Source organism: Portunus trituberculatus, chromosome 22 (assembly GCF_017591435.1).
Source record: "Portunus trituberculatus isolate SZX2019 chromosome 22, ASM1759143v1, whole genome shotgun sequence".
Lineage (NCBI taxonomy): Eukaryota > Metazoa > Arthropoda > Malacostraca > Decapoda > Portunidae > Portunus > Portunus trituberculatus.
The window spans coordinates 8,312,525-8,325,950 of record NC_059276.1 but is presented as its reverse complement, the minus strand read 5'-3'; the positions used below and the strand labels follow the sequence as shown (position 1 = coordinate 8,325,950).

At 39.7% G+C, this 13,426-nt stretch overlaps 1 protein-coding gene across 1 annotated transcript in view; it reads right to left on the bottom strand.

Moving 5' to 3' along the window:
• The window catches only part of LOC123507401, a gene marked incomplete at its 3' end in the record, with an annotated part of 165,351 nt that overhangs the window by 60,910 nt on the left and 91,015 nt on the right, over positions 1–13,426 (bottom strand). The gene's annotated exons all lie outside the window — the stretch shown is intronic.

Genomic DNA, 13,426 nt, shown 5'->3' with positions numbered 1-13,426 from the left:
AGAAATTCATCACACGTTTATAACTCTTAATTCCAACTATTACTAATCCTTTTGTATTTGTGAGTGGAAGGGGAGCAGTTCTTTGGATTCACGAATAAACACAAAGGAGGAACAAGTTACGATAGATATTTTTGCTCCTACGTGACTGGAAAGCTTTGTTCTCTCACTACAAACGTTTACAAGCTCTCAAAGATGATTGGGTAAGTCTTTATGTCTTTTTGTATTCACGGTAGAGTATTCGCTAAACTGTAATCATATTCATAAAAACGCCCTAATTTGGTTCAGTTTTCCAGGTCGTTCTCTGCAGTCACGAAGCAAATCACTTGTTAAACTGCCAATAGTCACAAAAAAATTCCTTGAAAACCCTAATAGCTTCCGGCAAAAGCTATTAACTCACTCCCGAACATTAATCGTCTTTTAGCCTCCAGAAATTTTTTTAAACATTTACGCAGTCTGAAAAAGGGCAAAATTAACCACATCTCTTATTTTTTCTTCTCCTTTGTCGCCACCCAAACAATATTTACAAAGCTCTTAGGTCTGTATTTAGAAACTCTTTGGTCTTTCACCATGACTATTCTGCAAGGCGTGATTTTTAAGAGTGTTTATCCACTTAATAATATAGAAACCTTGTCACTCTGCCTCTACAACGATACAAACACCTTAAAAACTTGTATAAATTTAGATAAAGCCTTCTGAAATAGTGAAGGTAAAGCACAGAACTGTTTGTAGAATCGTCACTCTGCCTCTACAACTGTACAAACACCTTAAAAAAATCGTGTAAACTTAGATAAAAACCTTCTAAAATAGAGTTAAAGCAGAGAATTGTTTGAGAATACAATCCTTAGACTCAACAAACGAATCCCACAACACTAAATAAATCAACGGAATGTAAAATAACTCAGTACACTATTTAATCAGAAAAGCTGCTAGGAAGTAACGGCAAAGACTCGCATATTGAGAGAAGTAGGGCGCATTAAGGCAACTGACGGATTGGTAATGAGATGGGAAGGCGGGGCGGCGGTAAAGAAGCTAATGTGAGGGACGAGGGGACGAGATGACGAGGGTTCCGCCAGAGCTGATGTTGATTGCACGCGTGAATCTTTCCGTCGCCTTCCCTAAGTGTTGTGTAAAGATTGATGTCTTATGCCCAGAGAGAGAGAGAGAGAGAGAGAGAGAGAGAGAGAGAGAGAGAGAGAGAGAGAGAGAGAGAAAACATATTAATGAAATGCCAAAATCATGACCAAAAAAAAACATGATTCAGAAGAAGAAATAAAAGAAAAAGAAAAGAAGAAATAGAAAAGAAAAGAAAAAGAATTGAAGAAATAAGAGTTGAAATAATATTAAAGAAAGAGGAATACTGTGAAGGGAGAAACGTGAAGACACAGAGGAAGAGACAAAATCGGGTGAAGGAGAGAGAGAGAGAGAGAGAGAGAGAGACAGACAGACAGACAGAGAGACAGACAGAGAGACAGACAGAGAGACAGAGATAGAAACTCATAAAACACCCCATTATTTACCAGACCACAGCCACACGTAAAAAAAAAAAAAAGAAAAGCGAGATTTCATAAAAGAATAAATATGGAATGGTTAACAATTACAACAGGTGAGTTAACACTGAGCCCCTCATTAATTATTACCAGGAAGGTGTTAATCAGTGTGCTTTTGAAGGCTCGGGGCTTGAAAATCTGATTGTAATGGACTGTGAAGGAATTTATTTTATTTTCAACGTGTTATTGGTATTTTTTTCTGTATTTCGATGTGTTTTATGGGAGAAATATGTGTGTATGTATGTTATGGGATGTTGTAGTGTATTAGCAAAAAATATTAGGATTCTGAGGTTTGTTTAAAGGAGTATTTTAATCTTTACTTGTTTTTTGATAACTTTTTTTTATATATTTCAAGGGGTTTAAGGAAAAATATGTGTTTTTGTATGTTATGGGATGTTGTTTCAGTATATTAGGAAAAAATATTGAGATTCTGAGGTCTCGATGATCGTTTTGCGTTTGTTTTGTGTTTGAGGTAATAATATTTGTTTTCTGGCAATATTTGTGGGTGGAAAGAAATAAGAAATGACACTGAAAAAAAACACCGCAAATTAATAAAGGGTAACTAAAATGAATGCCGATCGAAGTAGCGTTAATAATTAAATACGTGTACAATAAGATAGAAAACGGAGAGAGAGAGAGAGAGAGAGAGAGAGAGAGAGAGAGAGAGAGAGAGAGAGATTATATTATTGCTGTTTCCATATTATATTTTCTTTAATTACAAAACATTAAATTAACTGTTTGAAAATGATCATATATTTAGCTGTGTGCATGAGAGAGAGAGAGAGAGAGAGAGAGAGAGAGAGAGAGGTGGTGGAGACTGATATGAGTAAGGGAGGGAGGAGGGAGGGAGGGACCAGAGAGAGGTGACTGTGTGGTAGTGCTGGCTGGAGATTAGAAAATATGTAGTTAATATATTACCCAGTGATTGATCGTGTACAGAACAATGAGTCGTGTTCAATATTGGATACTTGACCACGAAGGCTGCCACAGGAACAAGGCTGGTTAAAACTACGAGGGAAGCAAAATATAACCAAACATTTTCCTAACACTGGTATTCCTCCGCCACAGAGACTTTAGATGGCACTCCCTCTCTCCCTTCTCCCGCTCTCTCTCTTCCTCCTTCTCTCCTTTCACTGTCTCCTCTTCTCATTTAGTATTCGTATGTTGATATGTTTTATATGTTTGCTACAAGGATGTGAGATATTTCACTTCCAACAGTGAAATATAAACTGCGTTACATTTAACCCTGAGAAACTAGTGTGGAGAGAGAGAGAGAGAGAGAGAGAGAGAGAGTGAGTACCCAACTTAAGAAAAATCAGTTGGTTTTGGTTTTAAGATTTCTTGGCTGTATAAAGCAAGTTAGATCTTAAAGGTTGCTTCGACTTGTCAGTTCACGTCACGAGGGAAGTTTGGCATCGGGAAGTAAGAATATGAGATGAGGGGACGCAGGTGCAAGAACTCCAAACTTCACCATACTACAAACTTTATTTTTCCTTCCTCTTTTTTCCTCTTTTTTTGTGAATTTATATCAGACTACTGTATGTGTGTGTGTGTGTGTGTGTGTGTGTGTGTGTGTGTGTGTGTGTGTGTGTGTGTGTGTGTGTGTGTGTGTGTGTGTGAGTACGTGCTATCTTTTTTTTTATTTCATTTATTTATTTCTGAAGTTTTTACTCGTTTATTGACTTGCTTTTAAAAGTGTTTGGTTTTAATTTCGTTAAGTAAACCTGCATGCGGGAGGTTATGGAAGCACACACACACACACACACACACACACACACACACACACACAGAGAGAGAGAGAGAGAGAGAGAGAGAGAGAGAGAGAGGAGAGGAGAGGAGAGGAGAGTGAAGAGTGCTTGTTAAAATTCCTTTGCAATGAACATTAGTAAAAAATAGCTTAAATAATTATAGCGATTATCAGCAATACATTCCTTATTCCTTCAGTGAACCATGCGACATAAATCTAATCATACTCAGCACTTTGCATTACCAGAGAGAGAGAGAGAGAGAGAGAGAGAGAGAGAGAGAGAGAGAGAGAGAGAGAGAGAGATCTTTATTTGCCTCTTGATTAATAAGATATATAATTTTTACAATGAATACTGATAGTGATGAGGCGAGGTCTGTTAATCCAAAGCATTTATATAGACCTGAAGCGTTGAGAGAGAGAGAGAGAGAGAGAGAGAGAGAGAGAGAGAGAGAGAGAACATTAATACCACAATCTTTCTAATTTTAAAGTGAGAGAAGAAAAGCACTTTGCCTAACTCTAATTCCATTTTGTGATGAAAAGGAATGGAGGTAAAGAAATGCGATAACTATTGTATGATTGTTGCTATTATTAGTGTCTGTATTTGTGCTCAGATTAAAATATTAGTTTTCTTTGCCTAACGGAGAGAGAGAGAGAGAGAGAGAGAGAGAGAGAGAGAGTGGTTATGTAGTTTCATGCACGGACAGACCTTATGGCATTCTACCTAATGGCCCTTAATACGTCCTTTGATATCCCTGGAATGCTGAATGAGAGAGAGAGAGAGAGAGAGAGAGAGAGAGAGAGTGCGAGTGCATATGTGTGTGTGTGTGTGTGTGTGTGTGTGTGTGTGTGTGTGTGTGTGTGTGTGTGTGTGTGTGTGTGTTTGCACTACATGGGGAAGTAAAGAAAATATAAAAACGAAAAAAAAAAACTCACAGGTGAAGGACCGCCATGGAAAAAAGAAAAGAAAAACTGAAAAGAGAGAAAAAGAAATAAATCACTGGAGAAAGAGAGAAAAAAGAGAGAGAGAGAGAGAGAGAGAGAGAGAGAGAGAGAGAGAGAGAGAGAGAGAAAATCATACAGACCCACATCAACACTTGGTAAATCCTGACCTACGTTGGTGAGGGGAATAAACAAGAGGGAGTTTGGTGTGCCTTTTAACGCGGCAAACCTGGCTTGGGGATTACCTGGGGGAGAGAGAGAGAGAGAGAGAGAGAGAGAGAGAGAGAGGGGGAAGAGAGACAGGTGGAGATATTACAGAGGAGTTGAGAGGAGAAAGAATGCTCAGGTGTTTTAGGGGAAGGAAAGAGATTGGAAGAGAGAAGAGAGAGAGAGAGAGAGAGAGAGAGAGAGAGAGAGAGAGAGAGAGAGAGAGAGAGATGGAGAGAAGAGCAGAGGAGATTGGAGAGAAAGAGATAGAGTAGAGAATAAGGGAGTGTTATTGTGGTAAAGGAAATGAATAGAAGGAAGAAGAATAAAACAATAGACGAAGGAAGGAAGAGAAGAAAGAGAGTGACAGAGGAGAGGAATAAAAGAGTGAAGAACTATAAGGGAAAGAATAACAGGAAGAAGAAAGAGAGTAAGAGAATAAGAAATAAAGGAAGTATAATAATTATTGTAGCATAGAGGAGAAAGGGACGTGGGAGAGATTACTTGTAGATAAGAGAAAGAGAGAAAAGAGAAGAAAGAAGAAAAGGAGAAAGAGAAAGGAGAAACTGCCAAGTGATAAATGAAATGGGGGAAGGAAAAGTAAAGTAAGAAAGTAAGAAGAGAGGAAGGAAAATAGTTAGGGAGCAGTATTGATATTGCAATGAAAAGGAGAGAGAGAGAGAGAGAGAGAGAGAGAGAGAGAGAGAGAGAGAGAGTGATAATGTGTTGTTATAGAAAGGAGAAATACAAGAGGAAAGGAGGAGGAAGAGAGGGAGAAAGCAACAGGGAGATAAGTACGTACAATAAAAAGAAGAAGAGAAAAGAGACTCTAAAAAAAAAGGGAGGAAAGATAAATGGAGGAAAGAAAAAGAAGGGAGAAAAGTTCATAGATCGTGTAGAGAGAGAGAGAGAGGGGGGGGAAGGGAGGGAAAATTTCAAGGAAGGTATTGGACTTAGGAAGAAATGGTTACCGATTTAGGAATGGGAAGGGAGAGGGGGAGGAGAAGTGAGGGAGAGAGGAAGTTCGAATATTGGATTGGGAAGATGGTGAGAAGAGAAGAGAGAAAGAGAAAGAGAGAGTAAGAGGTTTCCGTTTGTGTGCGACAGGAGGAAGAAGAGAAATATAAAAAAAAATAGATCAATAGCCTGAATAAAGAAGAGAAAGAGAAAAGGAGAGAATGAGGAAGCAAAAAATCTTAGTGTCAACGAATGGAGGGAAGGAGGGAAGGAGGGAAGGAGAGAGGAGAGGAGGAGGGAGTCTAGTTTAGAGGTATGGAGGGAAGGAGAGAACTTTCATGTTAGCTAAGAGAGGAGAGGAAGAAAGGGAGGAAAACAGGGATAGCATGCAGAGATTGAGGAATATTTGAAGGAAGGAAAGGAGTGAGAGAGACAAAAAAAAAAGGAAAAAGGGAAAGGGAAAAAGATAACAATATAGGAAAGATGAAGAAAAGAAGGAAATGGATGAAATGAGTAAGTATATGATGGAGAAATAGAGGAAGGGTAAAGAAGGGAGGAGATAATAGAAATAAAGAAAAACCAACAATAATATGATATAGAGAGGAAAGAAAGATGCAGGAAAGGAAAAAGGGAGAGAGAGAGAAAAAAGAAAAAAAAGAGCATAGATACACGTTACAGAGTAGGAAAAGAGGTATAATAAATACTTCGAGGAACATTTAAGTACTCAAAGGGGAAGAGAGAGGAGAGAAAAAGGAAGGGGTGAGAGAGATAAGGAGAGAGAAGAGAGAAAATTTGCTGGTTACGAAGAAGGAAGACTGGAATATCAGATAACAGAGAGCCTATTGGGTCATAACGAGATTACCTTACCTGCTTCACTACGGTACAGAGGAGGAGGAAGAGGAAGAGGAAGAGGAGAGGGAAGAGGAGGAGAATATGGTGTTATGTACAAAGAAGGGGAAAGACACCAGCATGAGGGGAAAGAAAATATCCACTTATTGCAACAGAGTGGAGTGGAGGAGAGGAGAGGATATGAGAGGGTACAGGAACAGGAAAGAGAAAAGAGGAAAAAATATCAAGGTTGCAAGGTAAGTGGGAGACCAGGAGGGGAAAAACATGTGTATTAGATTTTCCCCTCACAAGAACTCTGTGGAAAAACTAAGCAAGCATGTGAGTTTTATGAGTATGGAAAACAAAGCGAGATGCGTTACGGTTTTCATAATCTTCTGTCTTTTTACCGCATTCGTTCCTTGGTTTCAAGAATTAAGCTTTATGATGATTCTGTTTCAATGTGATATTCAGTAACATTTATTTTCTGGTTTTCTTCATATTTTACACATATTCTTTCGCTTCAATACATAACCTCACGTAATATACTTCTTAATATGCTGCTTTTTCAAACTATCACTCTTTTCTTTCATATCTATTCCTTGGTTTTAGGAGTTAATCTTTATATTATTCTGCTTCAAGGTATTATCCATTAACATTTATTCTAGTTTTCTTCATATTTCAGACATATTTTTTCGCTTCAAAATATAACCTTACGTGATTTACTTATTATACCTTTTTTTTTTTCTTCAAAATATTACTCTTTTTCTATACCATTTTTCGTTCTCTTCACATTCATTTCTTAATTGTAGCCCCCGTCAGTATTGGAACATATTTTTACCTTCAGTTTTGTGTACCATTTTATTGACATAAGGTAGGGTCTGTGGATGGCAGAAGATTAATGGCCACACTCTTCACTATTTTAATCCCTCACATGAGTTTTTGAAGCTATTGAAAATCACCAAATAGTCACCAAAATAGATAGGGAAGCGCGTCATGGCACGGAAGGGGTTTATGGGAAAATTAATCTAGATACACATTTCGGATTAACTCCTTCAGTACTTGGACGCACTTTTACCATGAGTTTGAGTGTGATTAGACGATTTTATTGAGGTCAGAAGATTAACCCATTTAGTACCATGACGCGTTTTCCTCTTCATTCTGGTTTTATACAGTTTCAGGAACTTATGTGGTGATTAAAATAGTGAAGATTCTGGCCATCAATCTTCCGACCTCCATAGACCCTTCCTAATGTAAATAAAATCGTCTAATCATGCATTCCAGTACTGAAGAGATTAATGGTTTGAATCTTCACCATTGTAACCTCCACATACGTTTCTGAAGCTGTATAAAATCACCGAGTAGTAAGCAGAATGTATATGGAAACGCGTCATAGCACTAGATACCCTTAAAAACCTCCTCCTTATAGTCTAATGCCCAAAGTTACAATTAAAACGAAAAGGATATTTACACCTTTATTTCCTTGCAGTGGGTAGGGTGCGCTCTCTAACTAGCTGTACTTAAGAGGCTTATGGGATATATTTTACGGGGATATTGTCTCGTTTTCTACAGCAGGGAATGGCCGTAAAAGTCACCGCGTTCCATTTTCTGTTTTCAGCTTTGGGAAGGGTGACTGTGTTCATGCAGCGGACCTTTTCTGTGAGGAGGAAGTGCAAATGCCTGTCAGTGCCTCGTATGCAGGATTTCCTATTGATTAAAACTCTCTCTCTCTCTCTCTCTCTCTCTCTCTCTCTCTCTCTCTCTGTAAAGGGTTGATGAATTTACTACTTGGATTTTTATTTAATTGAGCTTCTAACTCAAAATAGATGAGAGAGAGAGAGAGAGAGAGAGAGAGAGAGAGAGAGAGATCTCATCTCTCTCTCTCTCTCTCTCTCTCTCTCTCTCTCTCTCTCTCTCTCTCTCTCTCTCTCTCTCTCTCTCTCTCTCTCTCTCTCTCATCACATCATCTAAGGTACTAAAAGTTTCCCTGTGGTCTATCCTTTCAAAAGACTTGCTGTAGTGACACATTTCACACGTATCTTCTCCCACCACACTTCTCCTCTCTCAAGATTCATCCCAGACATTCTTGCAACCTTCTCTTTGATTTTTCCTCGCAGCAACTTATATTTTCGCTATTGGGGTTTGGTAATGATGTGTCTGTTCTCTGTACGTGTGGTTTTGGTAGAGTTAAAGTGTGTGTAGTGTGTTTGTAGTTTCCTGTTCCCTTGTTTTTTTTTTTTTTTTTTTTTTACGTAGGGAAGAGGACCAGCCAAGACAAAAAAAAGAAAAGATTAAAAAAAAAAAAGGTCCATTTGAGTGCTGGTTCTCTAAAAAGTGGAAAAGCGTCAGCCGAAGTTGAGGAGCAAATGCCTCGATACCTCCCTCTTAAAAGAAGACAAGTTGTAGGAATTCGGAAATACAGATGCAGGGAGGGAGTTCCAGAGTTTACCAGTGAAAGGGATGAATGATTGAGAGTACTGGTTAACTCTTGCGTGAGAGAGTTGGACAGAATAGAGATGAGAGGAACCTTCCCTTTGATTTTTCCTCGCAGCGACTTTTTATATTTTCACTATGGGGGTTTTGTAACGACGCGTCTGTTCTCTGTACATGGTGTTTTTGTAGCGTTAAAGTGTGGTGTGTAGTGTGTACGTAGCTACCTGTTCCCTTGTGTGTGTGTCGTTTATGTTACTGTAGAAACACGTAACGCGGTGATTTTTCTAAGCCAAGCCTCGTTTCGTGTTTTTTTCATGAGTGCGGGAATGAGGAGGAAGAAGAGGAAGAAGAGGATGAAACACAAAGGAAAATATTTAGAAAAGTGTATTAGTAAAGAATGGAAAGATGAAATATTAATAATCTTCCCTTTCTAAATCTTATTGTTACCGGAAAAAAAAAATATATTTCATGGCTTTTAAAATAACATGTGGCAGTATGTGGATGAATAAGTGAGTCACTGCTCGGAGGCCTCTCAAGCTTAGAACAAAAAATGGGGTTCGCGTTATTTATTTATTTGTCTTTTTTTTCCGGTTGTCACTCATATTTCAGTCTGACCTCTTGACCTCCCTGGCTGGGGGAAATTAAATGGTACTTCCGTGTAGGTGGAAACTTTGTGGTTGAGAGAGAGAGAAAGAGAGAGAGAGAAACAAACCTATGCATTCACGAACTAGCCGGAAAGCAAACAGACAGAAAGACAGACATATACAGAGATGTAGATAAAGAAAATAAAGGAGAAAGAAATAGGAGATAAAGGCGTTAAATAGGAGAAAGGGAGAGAGGGGGAGGAGGAGAGGCATGAAGTGTGAGAGAAGAGCAGCACGGAGGGGTAAATAGGAAGGGCGTGGGAGAGGCGTGTAGTTGCAGGCGTGTAGTGGTAAACGTACGAGGTAATCCCAGGCGGCAGGAGGTCGAGAGAGAGAGAGAGAGAGAGAGAGAGAGAGACCTTACTTGGCAGGTAACACAGGTGAGGTAAACCACATACTCTTGGGAAATATATGCAAACACCTCTCCCGTGTGTGTGTGTGTGTGTGTGTGTGTGTGTGTGTGTGTGTGTGTGTGTGTGTGTGTGTGTGTGTGTGTGTGCGTGTGTACTCTAAACATGAAGTAAAAGATGACTACTCAAGTACTTTTTTTTCTGCAACGATTTTCATTTCTTTGTTGTCACTTTAAAGAATGAACGCTCTTTTATATACAACGTGCGTGCGTGCGTGCGTGTATGTGTGTGTGTGTGTGTGTGTGTGTGTGTGTGTGTGTGTGTGTGTGTGTGTGTGTGTGAGAGAGAGAGAGAGAGAGTGTGTGTGTGTGTGTGTGTGTGTTAGTATGTGCCTGCCTATGTAAATAACTGTCAGCTGTGTGTACCGCCATGAAGACTACACCTGCGCACACCTGTTCTTTAAAGGGATTGGTTTTTATTTACTTATATTTTTATGAAAGAGAGAACTGGCCAAGGGTAACAAATATATAAAGAAAAAAAAGCCCATTTAGTTGCCAGTTTTCTTACAGAGCCTATAGAATAAGCCTAAGGAAGAGCCAGGAATGTTTTTTTTTTCACACACCTGTCTGCTTCCCGCGACAGGTGACACTTGGCAGCGAGAGGCGAGGGGAGAGAGATTGACAGTCATCTCACCCTTGCTCGTGTCAATACGGATCTTAGCCTCTCTTGACACGCACTTCTCCCCTCATGAGATATTCACACTTATTCCTCTTACCTCCTCTTACCAACACCTCCTCCTCCTCCTCCTCCTCCTCCTCCTCCTCCTCCTCCTCCTCCTCCTCCTCCTCCTACTCTTAATTCTTCTTTTCTCTAGTTCTTGTTTCTTTTTTTCATATTTTATTCTGTTTTTTTATTGTTTTTTTTTTTGTTTATTTTTTTTTAGTCTTTTTCGCTCTTCTTCCTACACTACCTTTTCTTCTTCCTCCTCCTCCTCTTCCTCTTTTGTAATTCATGTTTCGCTTCTCATATTTCATTTTTTTTTATCGTTTTGTGTTGCTGTTTTTTTTTTCTTTTTTTCGTTCCTCTTCCTACACTTCCATTTCTTATTTTTCTTTCTCTTCCTCCTCCTCCTCCTCCTCCTCCTCCTCCTCCTACTCCTTCTCCTACTTCAAGTACATTCTCCTTACTCGTGAATTTTCCATGCAACTCTCACCTTTCGCACGCTAATCAGTACATTCTGCAAATTTAAAAGCGTGTAGCTCTCTGCAAATTACACAATATTAGTAAAACATTTCTCCTCTGTACTCGCACAAAATGAAGCAAAAATATTACACTGAATTCCCTGCAAAAGAAGTCGTGAAACCATTTATTTCTCTGTTTTATTCAGTGTGTATTTTTTTTCGTATTTTCTGTTCAATTTTAATGTATGGGAATCAGAATCGATCTCAAGATTCTCGTGGTGAAATAATAATGTGTTTTGATGGCCTTTTTTTTTTTTTCTTTCTCGCTTGTTGGAGGTATAATCTTTCTTGCAGAGAGAGAGAGAGAGAGAGAGAGAGAGTGTGTGTGTGTGTGTGTGTGTGTGTAAGCGTTTCACAATTCTCTCAATTCACTCATTTTTTATTTATTTTCTTCTTTTTTTCTTCTTTCTTTCTCTTTGATCTTTTACTATTTTCTTCTTTCCCTTCTTTTACTCATACTCTCATCCCATTCATTCCTTACTTTTTTTCCATCTCCCTCTCTTTTTTTCTCCCTTTCCTCTCTCTCTCCCTCCTTCATTCATTCATATATCCCTCCCATTCTTTCGCCCTTCCTTTTTATTTATTTTATTTTTGTCTTTGATTCATCCTTTATCCTTTCCCCTTCCTCCTCCTTCTCCTACTCCTCCTCCTCCATCTTTCCTTTTCTCCTTGTTGTTGTTGTTGGTGGTGGTGGTGGTGGTGGTGGAAGTGGTGGTGGTAGTGGTGGTGATGTTGCTTCTTCTTCTTCTTCTTCTTTCTTCTTCTACCATCACCACTCACCTCCTCCATCTCCATCTTCTCCTCCTCCTCCTCCTCCTCCTCTTCTTCCTCCTGCGTCATTACATTAATCAAGACAATCATTATTTAATCTTACCTTCCTGAGTTTCTGTGTGTGTGGGACTCTGTAATGATACTTATCGTGACATCGTTAAGGCCGCCAGGGATCTTCAGTGGGTTTTCGTTATCATTATCCTTATTAGACACATTTAGTCGTCAAGATTTGATTTCCTTCTTCACTTATTACGGTAATTTCAATGGTTATGTTTTTCTCTTTTATTTCCAATGCTGTGTTGTTCTTAGTGTTTAGTGGTAGTGTGTGTGTGTGTGTGTGTGTGTGTGTGTGTGTGTGTGTGTGTGTGTGTGTGTGTGTGTGTCCCTAAACAAGCAAACATACGATCAAACAAACAAATAAGCAAGAAAACAAAATTAATTAACCCCAACTATGAAAACTTTTTAAATCCATTGAAGTCTGAATTAGTTTTCCTCCTCCTCCTCCTCCTCCTCCTCCTCCTCCTCCTCCTCCTCCTCCTCCTCCTCCTCCTCCTCCACCGCAAGTTTAATGAGAAGCAGAGGACAAGAGCAAGTTCCCCCATAACTCAAGTGTTCTTCCTTCTTCCCTGACCCACCTGTATACCTGCACCTCCTGATTAACTCTAATTTATGGACTCAATATTCTAAGGCAGCCAAACTAACTAAGATCACCTCAACTCTTTGTTGTGACTCCCCACCGCCTGTGTTTCTGTCTCCTGTTCCTCCTCCTTCTTCTCCTTCTCTTCCTCCTCCTCCTCTTCTCTCTCTTCTTCTTCCTCCCGTGACCAGGTAAAAGGAGAGGAGGGAGAAGGCCAGGTGAAAGATGCAAGTCATGGTTGAAACCTTTCTTTCAACCTCCTCCTCCTCCTCCTCCTCCTCCTCCTCTTCACATGTCCAGTTTGCCAAAGGAAGGGAGGGGCCAGGATGGAGAGAGTGAGAAAGAGAGAGAAAGAGGGAGAGGGAGGGAGAGAGAGAGGGGACAGGTAGGAAAGGTAAATATAAGAGAAGTGAGAGCGTGTGTTGCACTCTCCCTGCCTCTCTCCTCTCACGCTTTTCAGAAACAGTCTTCAGTCAACACCTTTCAGTCAACATGCCTCACTCTGGTGCATGAACTGTGATGTGTGTTCTCTTAAACTTGTCATGCAGTTAGTCGTGTGTGTGTGTGTTTGTGTGTGTGTGTGTGTGTGTGTGTGTGTGTGTGTGTGTGTGTGTGTGTGTGTGTGTGTGTGTAGTGCTATTGGTATATATTTAGGCAACTCTTCGTCTATTTGTCACATAATTGTTTAGCTTGACTTGAAATGAAGTGTTTTGTACTGGGAATGTCGGTCAATAGGTGCTTAGTTACCGTGTGTGTGTGTGTGTGTGTGTGTGTGTGTGTGTGTGTGTCTCTTCATCAGGTTGACAGTCGAGATATAGTGTTTTTTAATGCTCTGTTTTGATCATCACAAGGGAGACTATTGAATGGCCACCCACTTCCCCACCATCCCTCCCCCGACATTCCTCTCTCTCCCCCCACCCACTCATCCCTCCCCGCCCTTCTCCCCACCGCTAGTGTGTTCATAAGGGTGTTTATCGCGCCTCTCCATAACAAATTAGGGTTGTTATTTTCTCTTTCTTTTTAATACAGCAAAAATGTACTAAATAAGCTTAAAATTCCAGTGAATAAAACGGTATTTTTCGCAGAGATGATAAATTTTTAGAGCAGCGCACAATGAATGAACTAATA